This window comes from Etheostoma cragini, chromosome 1 (genome assembly GCF_013103735.1).
Source record: "Etheostoma cragini isolate CJK2018 chromosome 1, CSU_Ecrag_1.0, whole genome shotgun sequence".
NCBI lineage: Eukaryota > Metazoa > Chordata > Actinopteri > Perciformes > Percidae > Etheostoma > Etheostoma cragini.
The window spans coordinates 26802032-26815862 of NC_048407.1; the positions used below are offsets into that span (position 1 = coordinate 26802032).

Below are 13831 nucleotides of genomic sequence, written 5' to 3' on the forward strand. Positions count from 1 at the left end.
TCTTTTTTCTTTCCTGTTGACATAATGTAGGACAAAACAGGGCAGGGTATGTAATTAAAAATGCTGATATTAATTTGAGATTAAATTCCATCATGGATACGAAACAAAGCTTGGATTCCAGACTCAACAATACATTTTTATATTGTGGTTAATATTTATGGCTTGGACATTTTTGATTGGTAACGTCAATATTTGTGTGGCACTAGAAGGCAGATATGGTAAAGATAAAGTATGTACTGTGTGTGCCTTTAGTGACTAATGGACACATCAATCAAGATGTTCAATCAAAAGCAAGATCATCATGGAAAGGATTCCTACATGGGCAAGCTTTCTGTTAAAAAGTAAATAATATTTTATTTAATGAAGTCTGTTGGGTGACACTTATAATAACAACCTGAGCCTGACAGTGGCAAAAACAGCAGCATTTTTTAGTGGACACAATTGACAATGCACACATACTCTATAGGATTCCCTGGTAGCCCGGTTCTTAACTGCCGGTTCGCAGCTTCCAGTCACAGCAATTTTGGAATACTGAACCAATTTCAACAATTGTTGTTCCCATTAGTCACTTACATACAAAAACTTAATATAAAATGTTTCAGGTTGAGAAAAAAACTTTGACTCATGTTCTTGTTTCAGTCAGCAGGGACAGAGAAGTTTTCTTTTCCCATAAAATGCTAAGCTGAAGCTGATGACAAACCAGGTAGCAGCCTGACTACCGTTTGAATAAAAATGAAACAGAAAGAAGTTGGTCTTGCTATCTCACTTTCTTTTAGAATTATAGAGCAAAGGTGTTAAAAAAAGAAGTCAACATTATGGTAGAATTGTTGATGACTAACGAGAGTTGTTTGTTTGAGAGTTATCTTTTTTATTAATGGGGGAATTTCTCAGGCACATGGTCATTTTCAGCTCCACCCTGTGTGTCACATTCATATCTTTACAATCCAGTACAGTGTTCTATTGTAGCCCTTTAGCCTACACAGATCCTTGCTGGGCATCTGGAGATTTGCACCGTCGACTCTTTCGATCAACATACTGCCTCTGTGAGGCAGCATTACCCAGGGGAGGAGGTGGTAATATTTCCAAACTGTTCCAATGTGTCCTTCCTGTCTTACTGCACTAATGACTACTCAACAGCGGGAGGACCGTGGGGTTGTAAGGAGAGGGGATGCTAGAGAGCTGCAGCGTCGCCTGGGGACGCACCATCTGCCTTGTGGTATGCCAGGGTGTGTCACTACTGCAGCCAAGCCACCCTTGTCACGAAAGCAAAATTCCCGCTCAGCACAAGACTGCAGTGCCTCAATATATCAGGTCTTGTCTAAGTCGCTAGAATCTCACAAAGCCACCACACAGGCTTAGACCATGTCCCCCTGGTAGCTTGGTCTTTTACTTGTCTGCAGCAAAGAGAGAACTCACTCAATTACTTTCATTCCACAGCTTAGATCCCAGGTTGGCCATGTCTTACACCTGCCAGAGGTCTGGCAGCTCGAAACAAAGAGAGCAACAGACGTCTTGAAATGCACTGCAGTTCTCAGGCGATGAAGCTGACTTGAAATCAGTTGGAGCAGAGGGGGAACATTAGCGAAGAAGGGAGACTATAAAAGGCACCTGCCACTTTGGCTCAATGCTCAATCTTGAGGATGCTTGGGCTTGTAGGATTACAATCTGATTTGTATTTGAAGCGAGAAAATAAGGGCTACAATTCTCCTCCTGCACTCTTCATGGAGAGAGAAGAGGTTTGGGATGGTAAGATAATGGTTAGATTGGTTAGATAATCAGGAGCAAAAGAAGGTAAAAAATAAATAAATAAATCAGAAACTCCATTAGGGGAAATTTAAGAATGGCTGGAAATTTGGTTGTAATGATTTGAAAAAAAGGCTGCTATAATTCCCTTTGTCTGCAATTTGACTTGAACAAGCTACATGGCCGGAGTTGGCATTTTAAAACCAACCAGAAGCAAATGCGACAAGACAGCAGATTGATGATTTTACCAGGCAATGACCAGATAAACACCATTTTTAAAGACTGATCTCACTCTCGCTGATTGAGTGTAGTAGGAATATGATATTATGGTCATGAGTGATCTGACTGGTCCAGGAAGGATTGAATGCGTCACAGGCTAGTCAAGGTTGAAGCCCCCCTGAGACTGCCACAAAAGTCAGCCTCAATAGGCTGTAGAATGAGGGAGGAGGGAAAGAAAAGAAAGAGGACTGACGTGTGTGATTTATGTCTCACGCCACAAGGGATTTCAGCCACTGATAACCTAATACAACTCAGTGCTTAGCAGCTCAATTGCATTACAGCATTTCAAAAGGCTTTTTGTTGCTGCCATTGCTCTTTTGTTCTTCAGTGTAATGAAAAAAAAAGCATGTCACCATTGTGAGGACAGAAAGCCACTCTAAAGAAGAGAGGAGGGAGAAAAGAGAAAGAACACAGAAACAAAAGATGAGGGGGCATTATTTAAAAAAGAAATATTTCATACAGAAGAGAGATGCTATGCATAAAGTATATTTACTCCTGTTGGATGGAAAACTGTACATGTTCATGTGAAAGCCAGACTCAGCTGAGCCTCATTGCAGTGACCCTGCTGATAGCTCCTCCACCTTATCTTTGTCTGTAAACATCGGATGACTGCAGTGTAGTGCTCAGTCATCCTAAGATAACTTGACCACAATTTTCTAGAAAGAATGTACTGGAAAGAAACACTCCCTCAAGGCAATATATTTAAGCAAAGATGTTCACAGCTTCTCCATTGACATAATGGAGTTGCTATCAATAAGATCCGTTCAAGTTTCTAAAATGCAAACACAAACCAGGCTACAATTCACTGAAGGCCCCTTGTGAAGAGTCCTGCTGGGTGTTATATCTACCAAACAGATTAGAAGGATGGGAAATGTTTTGCCTCAAGGAGAGACAGTGCAGGAGTGCATATCTCACCATACATGCCTCACATTAATTACACTGCATTGAAATGTTTCCAAAGAAACACGGTTACTGCTTGAGCTTCTGCGTCTCTGTGAGCTTGAAAGAGTAATGTGCCTCCTCTAAAGGCCTACTTAGAGTCTTCAGAGGCAGCTAATCAAATTACTATATTTGCTATAAAGACACCTTTTCATAATCAGTCACAAGCTACTGCAGTCCGTGCATCAATGAAGAGCACATCCTTTCTATATTCCTCTACTACCACTCAGCTTAAAAAGTGAATTTTCTTCTGACCATAACAGCTACCATTAGCAAGCTCAGGATGTAGATAGTTTATGTGTGACATACTGTATACTTTGCTGTATATTTTTTAAGGATTACATTTTGCATTCCCTATCCACATCAATGTGCTCAGCCATAAGTTTCACATGCGTCTCCCTCAGCGACATCTGTGCTGTTCAAAGAAACAGCTCACTTCTGGCTTCCGACTTATTTATTACACCCCATCCCCTTTAAGATTCAGACCACATTAAATGTTGGTTCTTCAGATCTCTGCACTCTTAACCATGCGGGGTGGCTTTTGCACAGCAGTCAGGGTGAAGCTGGTTCTTTTAGCACAACTGATTTAGCCTGTTGTTGATCATGGTTTGCATAGGAATGCTTCCAGATGCAGCAACAGCAACACTGATTATATGCACCACACTTCTGGGAAAAACATCAGAACCGCATTTAATGGTAAGGGGTGTTAAAACACATTGTGTACACCTGGATAGTCCCCACTTTACCACTGCAAGTATGGGTTACCGAGCATTATGAGGCTTTCACAGCACCTATAGCCCAGCATACTCTAGGTCATATCACTGCACATATGCATTCACACATGAGGTATGTGTGTGCATTAGATTCATAAATACAAACACACACATGGGAAACGGAGTGGACTAGGTCTCAATCAGGGCTGAAGTAGTATGTCTAGTTTTCATTATCAGTGCTCATTCAAAATCAGACTTTCCAAAGACACTCAGTCTGTACAAATTATTACTCAAGGAGGTCCCAGGTAATCACGAAGAACTCCTAGAAATTTCACTTCAGTTTAAAAAATTCCATAGATCTGTAAACGGTTACATAAGGAATTATTTTCATTTTAACTGGAAAGACAAAATGACAGTCTTTTTTATTGGAAAACTAATGTATAACATCAAATCTCTTGTCTCTTACAATAACCAGTAAAACTTGATTAAATCATCAGTCATAAAGTCATGACAGCATCACGTCACAAGGACTAAAAACTACTAGGTATGGGAATCACCAGAGGCCTCATAGTACATTAGCATCACGGTACTTCTGTCACAATAAAATATCATTGCCGTTTTAAACATATTGCAATATTCTGCGATATATTGCAATTTATTAACTTTTTCCAGGTTCAAATGTTTCCCAATTTCAAATGATGTAACTAAAAGGACGCTTTGTCAACGTCTGTTTTATCTAAATGATAAATACATTTGTTAGTTCATCTCACTTCAGTGTATTGCTGCAAATTGTGATTGTCAAGCAGCCAAACTGACCAATACATATATTATAAAAGACTTGGCGTCTGTGAATCAATTCAGTATTGCCACGGACAATGTCTCAATACTATGTTGTATACATTTTTACCCCCACCCCTAAAAGCTACTAGGGCCAAAGGATTTCCTACGAGAGAACTGTTGTGCGGCTACGGTTGTCTCTACAACCGTATCTTTAACACCCCTGAGCAGTGTTCTGTCCAAAGACAACTCTGACATCACTAGCATCCCATTGTTTGCCTCTCTCATCCCTTTGGTATCCTTTAGAAACCATCAACATGCTGTTTAACAATACTACAAATGGAGTTATCTCCAATCGTAGTAAAGAGACCTTATGTGAATATTATTTTCTGTCCCAAAGCATCTTAATAAGGCATTAAGAGTAAGTTGTAGCATCCCAATACCCAATTCCAGCCCTCAAGACACAGAATGCAAACATTCTAAAACACTGAAATACTAATATTAATTAGTTTTAAAACTAAAAGAAATGAAAAAAGCATTTCACCACGTGTGTGATATGTCTTTATTTTAGTTTTCCACCAATTATTCAATTGATTAATTGAGTAATCAGATAAGTAATACTTTTTTTATTGAAGAGCAATAATATACAATAGTTCAGTTTAATTTTCGGAAAAAGCAACATTTCTATTGCCTACATTGCTTACAATATCATCTCTCAAAAAACTAAACATATTAAGTGCATTTAGGTCCCTTTTTACATTGTTTCCTCATTATCCATGTTCTCTTTCATCATTTTGTAATCTGCGTCGTCAGTCTTCATGGCATGCGTCTCCAGCAGTGTCAGCCCGGTGTACAACAGTAATAATCCTCTGTGCCGAAACACAGTAAGCGATATGACATTCGTAACGTTGGTTAAATGAAGCTTCGAGGCAAATCATTGTCCAGCAAGGATTTTTAGTAATCAAATTATTCGACTTACTCGAGGAATCATTTCAGCCCTATTGAGATCCCTCAAACAAACTAAACTGCACTTGGAGAAAACATTATTTCCTGCATCCCCATCCATTGCTTTGATCGCCTAGCTGCTTTCACAATTATAAGTAGCTAAATTACTTTTCAATAATTCCTACGCTAGCTTCCCTCCTCTCCTGATGAATGAATGTAACTTCCTTTAGCATCCGAGGCAGTGAAGCACAAAAAGCACCCCAACTTGTCCCTAAGGACCTTCTTCATTGGAACACACTCCACACAGCCATTTAAGAGCGCCAGTGGAGAAAGGGCCGGAGGCTGTGGGTTGCACCCTAAGAAGGTGCTCTTAAGAAGTAACAGATATTCAAGATTAAGTACTTCACGACACGCTTGACAAAATCCAATTTTGTTCCTATGCCCCCATCCCTCTGTGATAGAGTTATTAGCAGTGTTTCTGCTACACACAGCAGCTCAAGAGCATATAATAATTCAGGTGCTACAATGAAATGTTGGTATTTTATAAAACATGATAATCCCATGCCCCTGTGAATGAACGATTTGTCCTCAACACGGGGTACAATAATTCCCCTCATCACTACAGTTACAATTATTATGCACTAACTTGGTTTTCTTTTATTTGAGGATGAGGTAAAAGGCTGAAAACAGGAACAACAAAGTTGTTTGACCATCAAACTAGGGATTCATCTAACAATTATGAAGAAGAAGAAGAAGAAGAAGAAATACTTTATTATCCCCTATAAAAATATGGTCTAAAATGACGATCAGTGTTTGCCAAAGCCCAAGATGATCTTCTGAAATATCTCGTTTTGTTCAAAACTTAAAAGAAGTGAACAAACTACAAAGTGTTCACATAAAAAAAGAAAACTGGAATCAGAAAAAAAAATTGAATTTAAGAAGAAAAAACAATTACTCACAAGTATGCCGACACATGCAGTGGAAGATGCAATTCACTTTGTTAGCACACTGACAATCAAAATCACTATTCTTCACATAAGTTAGAAACTGACGCAATTAGGAAAGTAGGGCTTCGTGCAACAACACGAGGAGATCCACTGTGACGGGGCTTTGCTTTTGGGAGAGTGATTTATAGAGCAGGGAGAAAAGCAAGCCGCAGTCGAGCCGTAAACAAAGCTACAGATTTTGATGCAAGGATGGTCTTGATTGAGGCTGGAAGCTCTGTGGCCTCAGATAGCCTTTGTGTGAGGATGAACGGAGGTCCCTGCACGTCGCCTACACTGACAATAGACTGAGCCCAGGGGTCCTATACCACTGTCATTGCTACATGACTTCCCACCCCCCAGATTGGGCTGTGCAATTAATTGGGAATTTCAATTGCAATTACGATTTTGGCTTCTAATAATGACAAAGGCAGAATAATTGAGAAAAGCGATTATTTTGCACATCACGTTTTACAAGTAAAGTCTTATTTTGTCTTGTGTTCCACTGTTTTTTAAATTCAGTAATAAATCTTGTTAAATAATCAGATTATGATTATGATTTTTTCCATAATCAGGCAGCCCCACTCTCAGAGCCGGATAGCAAGAAACTAGAGAGATTACATTAGGAGGGTTTAGGGACAATCACAAGTCTGTAGCCACAAAGAGCTCTCAGTGGAGCATACAGCAGCTGTATGTGCAGTCATCGTTTCTCCCTGTTTCCCGACATCTAGATTGCTCATGCCAAAACAGCTGAGAACATTAACCCTGGTTTTATTTTAGCGAGCAAGAAGCAGCCAGAATACCCAGCCTACACACAGGGGCGAGCACAGACTTGTCAAGTTAAAAAGGGAATGTCACCAAGTTGTAAACACTTCCTGACAGGAAGGGAGGACTTCCTTAATCCTGGAGCAACCAAGCCATTCCTTATTTTCCACCAAACAATCGCAGATAGTGGCTCTCTTTATCGACTCATGTTGCTATCACAATAACAGCTCATTTTAACTGTGACACCTAAAATGTCCCAGTCAAATGTGACATCTTAAGACTATATTAGAGAGCAATATTATAACAGACTCAAAATAGCTTAGTGGACTTGTTTCTCATTCACAGAATGGGATTAAATGAAAGTCTGGAATCCAACTTAGAAAAATGGAAGTTGAACTGGAAGTGTTCAGCTTCCTGGTGGGCATTCAGATCACAGGGCAGCTCTGTTTGCTAGCTGGAAGTTTGGCTGCTTCCTGCAGTGTGAAACAAAACAACAGCCTGCACTCACACGTTGGAGATAATAAATAGCAAATTGCATCGGCATGACCTCTACAATATACTGTATTTTTGATGAAAATATAACTATTTGGTTACAGATTAAATTTGATGTGGTTGATGCAACTCAGTTACAAGGGTATAGTTAATGGGCAGCATTACTTGATGCCAGAGTAACTCGGTGAGCAAATTTAAATTGTGCTCTTGCAAGAACTCTGGATTTCCAGGGTAGGGCAGAGCTACTGATTTTGAAAAACGGTACCAAAAAAGTCAATGCTTCATGCAAATTGTCAGTTTGTCCCTGAGATGGCATGCAAGCTTGGGGCTAAATTTGTTTTGTTTTTTTAATCGCTGTGTGATATCCTGCCTTTCATCTCTCCATTGTGGTGCTCTTATGTCATTGACAATAAAGACACATAAAATAACACTGAGTAGGCATTAAAATATGTATGGCATGTTGTATTCTGAGCATTAGATAACTAAAACCGAAAATCTTGTAATTTTGCAATAAACGGAGTGACTTCGAGAAAATGCCTAAGATGTAGGGGGGTATGAAATATCGACTCAATATCGTTATTGCAATATCATGTTGCGCAGTATTATATTTAAAGTAGTAGGTATGCAAAATTGTTTTTGTGTGGAGCGATGCATCCTGTCCGTTGACTGTGTAGCTTAGTTGTGTTTGATTGGAAGCCTGCTTAAAACGCTATAATGATCATGTTTCATTGGCCAGTTACTGTGCCACTAGCACATGATAGTGCATGTCAGCGCACGGGCACACTAAGTTACAAACCCTATGGAGCGTACAACATGACGTGTGTGCATATTTCGACAGAGTGATAGTGTAAATAAAGAAATAGATCGAGACAACGAAAACGGAAGGAATCATGAGTACATGATACCATACCCCAACAGTTGGAGTTAATACACCAGAGGTAGCCAAACAAGCCTCACTAGCGAGTGTTTTTGCTAGTGGCACATAGTATGACAAGGACTCGACAAGACGTACTGAAATCACCAATGCTATACCGTATTAATTGGCCAAAGATATGATTCTCATCCACACAGTGGATAAGAAAAGGCTTCCAGAAGCTTCTGAATGAACTAGACAAACGTAACCAAATCCCATCGATCACCTATTTCACCCAGGTAGCTATCCCCCAACTTTGTGAAAAGGCAGTGCAGGCAGAGTTTTGAGCCGTCTATAAAGTGAGTCTCACTGTGCACTATATTGTTATGAATCTATGAATATTGTTATGTTCCCATAACTTTTGCAATTTTACATATTTTTTACAAATATTGAAATTAATATTGATATCTTGATATTCATACATGATATCACAAAATCACATTTTGTCAATATTGTGCAACCCTACATAGATGCCTAGCATTTTTCAAGAAATGCATGGCATTCTTTGAAAGCTCAACGAGTCAAACTGGAAACCAAAAATCTCACAACTATATCTGCTACTTCATGCCTATAATATCACAGTCTAGAAGTTACTGTAGCAGTATGAGTAGGAGTAGCTATAGCAACACATTGTCTTAGTTATTTTACACAGTTAATTATATTTATTAAAATAAAGATCTACTCTGCCCATCACTGACAGTAACACATTTGTCATGATTAAGCACAACAAAGAAAAACAACAGCTGCAAAATCCAAGACACGTATAACACAGCGTTCACACTAAATCTGTAGATTATTTCAGCCTGGGTATCACATTGTCACAGCAGTGGAAATTACAATAAATCATAATTGTTAAGGCTTAATTGTATTATTTCCATTACGTATTCATTCTGCCTGGCAGTCCATGTGTGTACTCTTCATTTTGATTATCTGAGTAAGTAATAAAATCTCCTATTATGTCCAACAATATGACTTTTACTTGTCCAAATAGCACAAATACAGGTTTGTGTAATAGAGCAACAAAGGTACATCCTCTACCGCACTGACATCTGGGTTTTTTCTTTAAACCTAACCAGGCTCTATCTGATACAGAAAGATAGAGAACTGCACTTGAAAGGGGTGCTATAACAAAACATGATTGGCTCTGATGTTTTTGTCCATTTTCTGGCTGCCCTATGAAAACCACTCTCACAGACACAGGTGATATTGACGTTTGTGCTTGACATTTCTCCTATCAGGAGAGCGTAAAAGGCCGATGGGATGCATTTATAAAACTCCCCTGATGTCTGGAGTGCCAGGGTGAAAGACCCAGCGAAGATATTTAGGTTGTGGGGAAATGAAGATAAGCTGAGTTCAGAAATGCTCTGAACTGGCATTGTAATATGCCAGTCAAACCAACCTGATCTACCCACGCTAAAAGACTGTGGCTTGCAAGTTGTGTCTGGTGGTCAGCTCTTTTGCATGCTGCAGTGCACCATCTCAAGATCAATCTGATCATCACACATCCAAATGGACCCAAAGGATAAAACACGGGATGCCGACAACTTTTCCACAATAAGTTTAGCCAAACTTAGCCTGTATTGGACAATCTTTGTATTTGTATAGACTTCTATTTATTTTATTTGACATATTGTATTTACTATGAAATACAATGCCTGATCTCTATCTCTGAAGACTGGCAACTACTTCTGACTACTACTTTGAGGTTGTTAAAATCGGTCAGGTTTTAAAAGATATGCTTATTATTTTAATCCATATGTAGAGGGTTGAATATATTGAAGTTGATAGATGTACGTTTAAATTAGAGTTTATATTGACCAACTTCAACACACAGCCTCTCCCTAAGTCACTGTGCCAAGCCAAGTGTGGTCCGGCACATGAAAGCCTATATAACCACAGTTTGTAAATAGTACACGTTTTTGTACGGATTAAACAAGCAAGATATATTATTGATTTGTGAGATAAGATAATGTTTTATTATGCTAAATGGCTGCTGGCAGTCCCAGACAGATAAGAGAGTGATACTGATCTTCTCAACTAACTAAGCATACATTTTATAACTGTCAATTTTGTAATTTGGGCTTAAAGGGTCAAGCAATTGATGCTTACTTATAGCATTCAAGAAGGCTAACAAAACATTTAAACAAAAACAAATACATTTAAACATTCACAGTTGTTTTTAGATGGATTTGGCTTTCAGGAATAAGTTCATGAATCTTGAGGTAAAATAAAAAGAGCTTTCTAAATGGCCCCATCAGTTCTTCTTTGACCTTTAAGGCCTACCATTTCCCCAAATTTCACTGAATTCTGTAGTGGACTCAATTTTAAAATATATTTCTAACAAAACAACACACATCCATACAGGATTAATAACATAACCTTCTTGTATGGGATACCAATGGTTTTCCACTTCCAGCATACTCTTTTCAAATGCTGAGCCAGGTCTTGTAAAAAAGTAAAAGGAAGGAATGTAGCAAAATAAGCACAGAGGAAATCTGTTGATCCAGATGCCTGTTTTGGCTGTACTACAACTGTCTTGGCTCCTGATCCAAAATTCTATAGATAGATATGCAAGCTGGCACATAGGATCACTGAGTTATAGGGACCCCAAGCCATGAAGAGAGCCAAAGTTAGATAGGAACAGCAGTTTCCAAGGTGCACAGACAGAAAATCATGATTACGGGCTGCACTTCATAAGGATGTCGCAGTCTGTCAGCTCCGCGCTACTGCTTTTTGTTTACAGATTTCCGAGTGGAGCCTGTCATCACTTTTCCGTGTCCTTGAGAGAAGTTCGGTTAGCGCTGAGAAGAGCGATGAGCTGGGAGATGAGGCCTTTAATTAGCTCCAAGGAGGGATGATAATTGATCATCTCCCTCAAGTCATTCTACCATGAAGGACTTGCCACCACAAAAAAAAAAAATCATCACAATGCCTTGCAAACTCTAAATCACAAGTAACAATCTGCATCAAAATAAAACTCCATATAAAGTGCAAATATACACTTAATAGACTGACACCTCTTAGATGTTGATTGGTACAAAAAACAACACAGGATTGTAACACAGTGATGAAATAGGACACCTGTGAAAATTTAGCAGCACATCATATTTTGCAATACACCATTGCATAGTACAACTTATTTATCTTGCTTTTTCCCCCCATGAAACCCTGGAGAATAGAAATGGACTAAGGGAAAATTCACTTGATGCCACTATTGGCATTTCAGGCATTAGGTAAGCAATGGAATAATTAGCATTCATGAGTCAAGTAATTAAAACATCAATGTAACCAAGCAGTGCTGTTAAGACACTTGTGGGCTCTTTGCTCAGTCTCCAACAGTCAGCGTTTAGTCTGCGCAGTTAGAAAGACGACCATTCCTGTGAAGCCACTGACTCCATTAACAATGGCACTGATGTGCATGTACTGTACGTGTGAGTGTGTGTCTTTGTGTGAGCTACAGAGTAGGCCTACACTTCTTCTTTCTCTCATCACTGTCCAGATGTGAGAACACACATTGCAAATACAATATACTTTCAAACGTTCAACTCTAGTCTGAAAGGCGGGTGTGAAAAAAATGGCAAACAGCACACCCCTTACTGTAATATGTTTCTTTATAATGGGACTTTTAAAATCATCACCTGGAGAGTCCTTTAAAGCAGGATTTACAAACAATGATCATGGCCAACCACACATAGCTTCCACACAAACTGTAGTCCTCACAATAGGTTAGAACACAAAACCTCACAACACTCTGAAGCAACTGTGTTACTATGGTGGCTTATTTGAAGTTTGTTAACTGCAAATTATTCATTCACTATTCAAAAAAGTATATAATGAGAGCTACTGTTTAACATATTCCCGACTGATCTCATGAAATGGCGTATGTATGACACGCCAATTCGTATGCCATTATTGGCGTGTTATCAAGATGCATACTCGTAATGTTACATATTGTCATGTTTGACATTTGGAAAATACTTAATATTGAAACAAAATGAATGTAACAAAGAATGCAAGGTGAAATATTTTTTGGAAGTCATTTCTGCTGTAAAACTTCCCTTCCCTCCTGAGGATATCAGGTTACTGACTTTTACAAAGCCAAATCAAGGCTTACTGATTATTGTGATGGATAAAGCACAGACAATTTCCAAGTCTGTGGAAGGTTTTTTTAATATTCTAAAAACTAGATAGAAACAAACTCTACAAGGTGGCAAAACACTAGATCCCTCCAGTTTGCTGACAGTGTACAGACACCACTGGGGACAGTATGAAAAGAAAGGGACAACCTGGACGACAGACTGTACAAAACAAAAATCACCAATATTATCTGTTTTCTATCACACCTCCCTCTTGACTACTATTCCATTTTATTTAACCTTCAGTAGTTGACAAGAAACCCTTAAACCCTTCTCTCAACATATTGCTTAAGCCCACCAGCTGTCAGTACTGATTTAGCTTGTCCATAACATCATTCATACTGGTAGGTGTGACGTATTTAAACCTAACTTTACAACCATCTGCCTGTCTGTTAAAGCCATATGTGCACATGGAGAGGGAAAGAGGAGGGGCAGAAACAACTGTATTCCTGACTGGGGGAAATCCAAATAAGCTCCAATTACCTTGAGACAACTATAATCTGTTTAACCAGCTTGAACAGCTGCAGTGGCTGGGTAAAAATGACAAATTCTGGTTTCCTGCTTGTTTTACTGATAACACATAGCTGTATGATTATTAAGTGCATACTAAGTTCATGAGAGCTGCTTGCTGACGGTTTGTGAAAATAAACACCGGCAAAGAAGATTTAGGGGCTTCACATGGTTCCTGATGTCTGTGTTGAAAGCATCTGGGAAATATAGGTGACAGTAACAGTTTGTTTGGTGTGATCAAAACTGGGGCCAGTCTTCCTTCACGCAGCACTCTTGTGACAGGTTGCAGATACTGTGGAATATAAATGAACCAAAACCAACTGTGAACTCTCCACAAGTCACAAGACAGGTGGGAAAAGCAAACACAAAAGCAGGAGGAAGTAACGTGAAGGTGAAATCAAGATGGCCACAACGTGTTAGTGAATGAGATGTGATCTGAGGAGGAAACAGTGGTGCACAGTGTGTATTTTCACAGGGTTGTGCTTTCTCCTCTGTGCATGAGCTATGCAGACATTGAAACATTCCTCAGCGGGGTCACACTCATCATGTGGTATGTCCTGTCCTTAACCTCGATGACACTGAACATCCCAGGTTACTCCAAATGAACCCGGTGTGTATGAATTCCTGAGAGGCCTG

At 39.2% G+C, this 13831-nt stretch overlaps 1 protein-coding gene across 5 annotated transcripts in view; it reads right to left on the reverse strand.

Annotated features, from left to right (window-relative positions):
* The window catches only part of zgc:158464 (uncharacterized protein LOC791139 homolog), a 95384-nt gene that overhangs the window by 80074 nt on the left and 1479 nt on the right, over positions 1-13831 (reverse strand). The window lies entirely within an intron of this gene.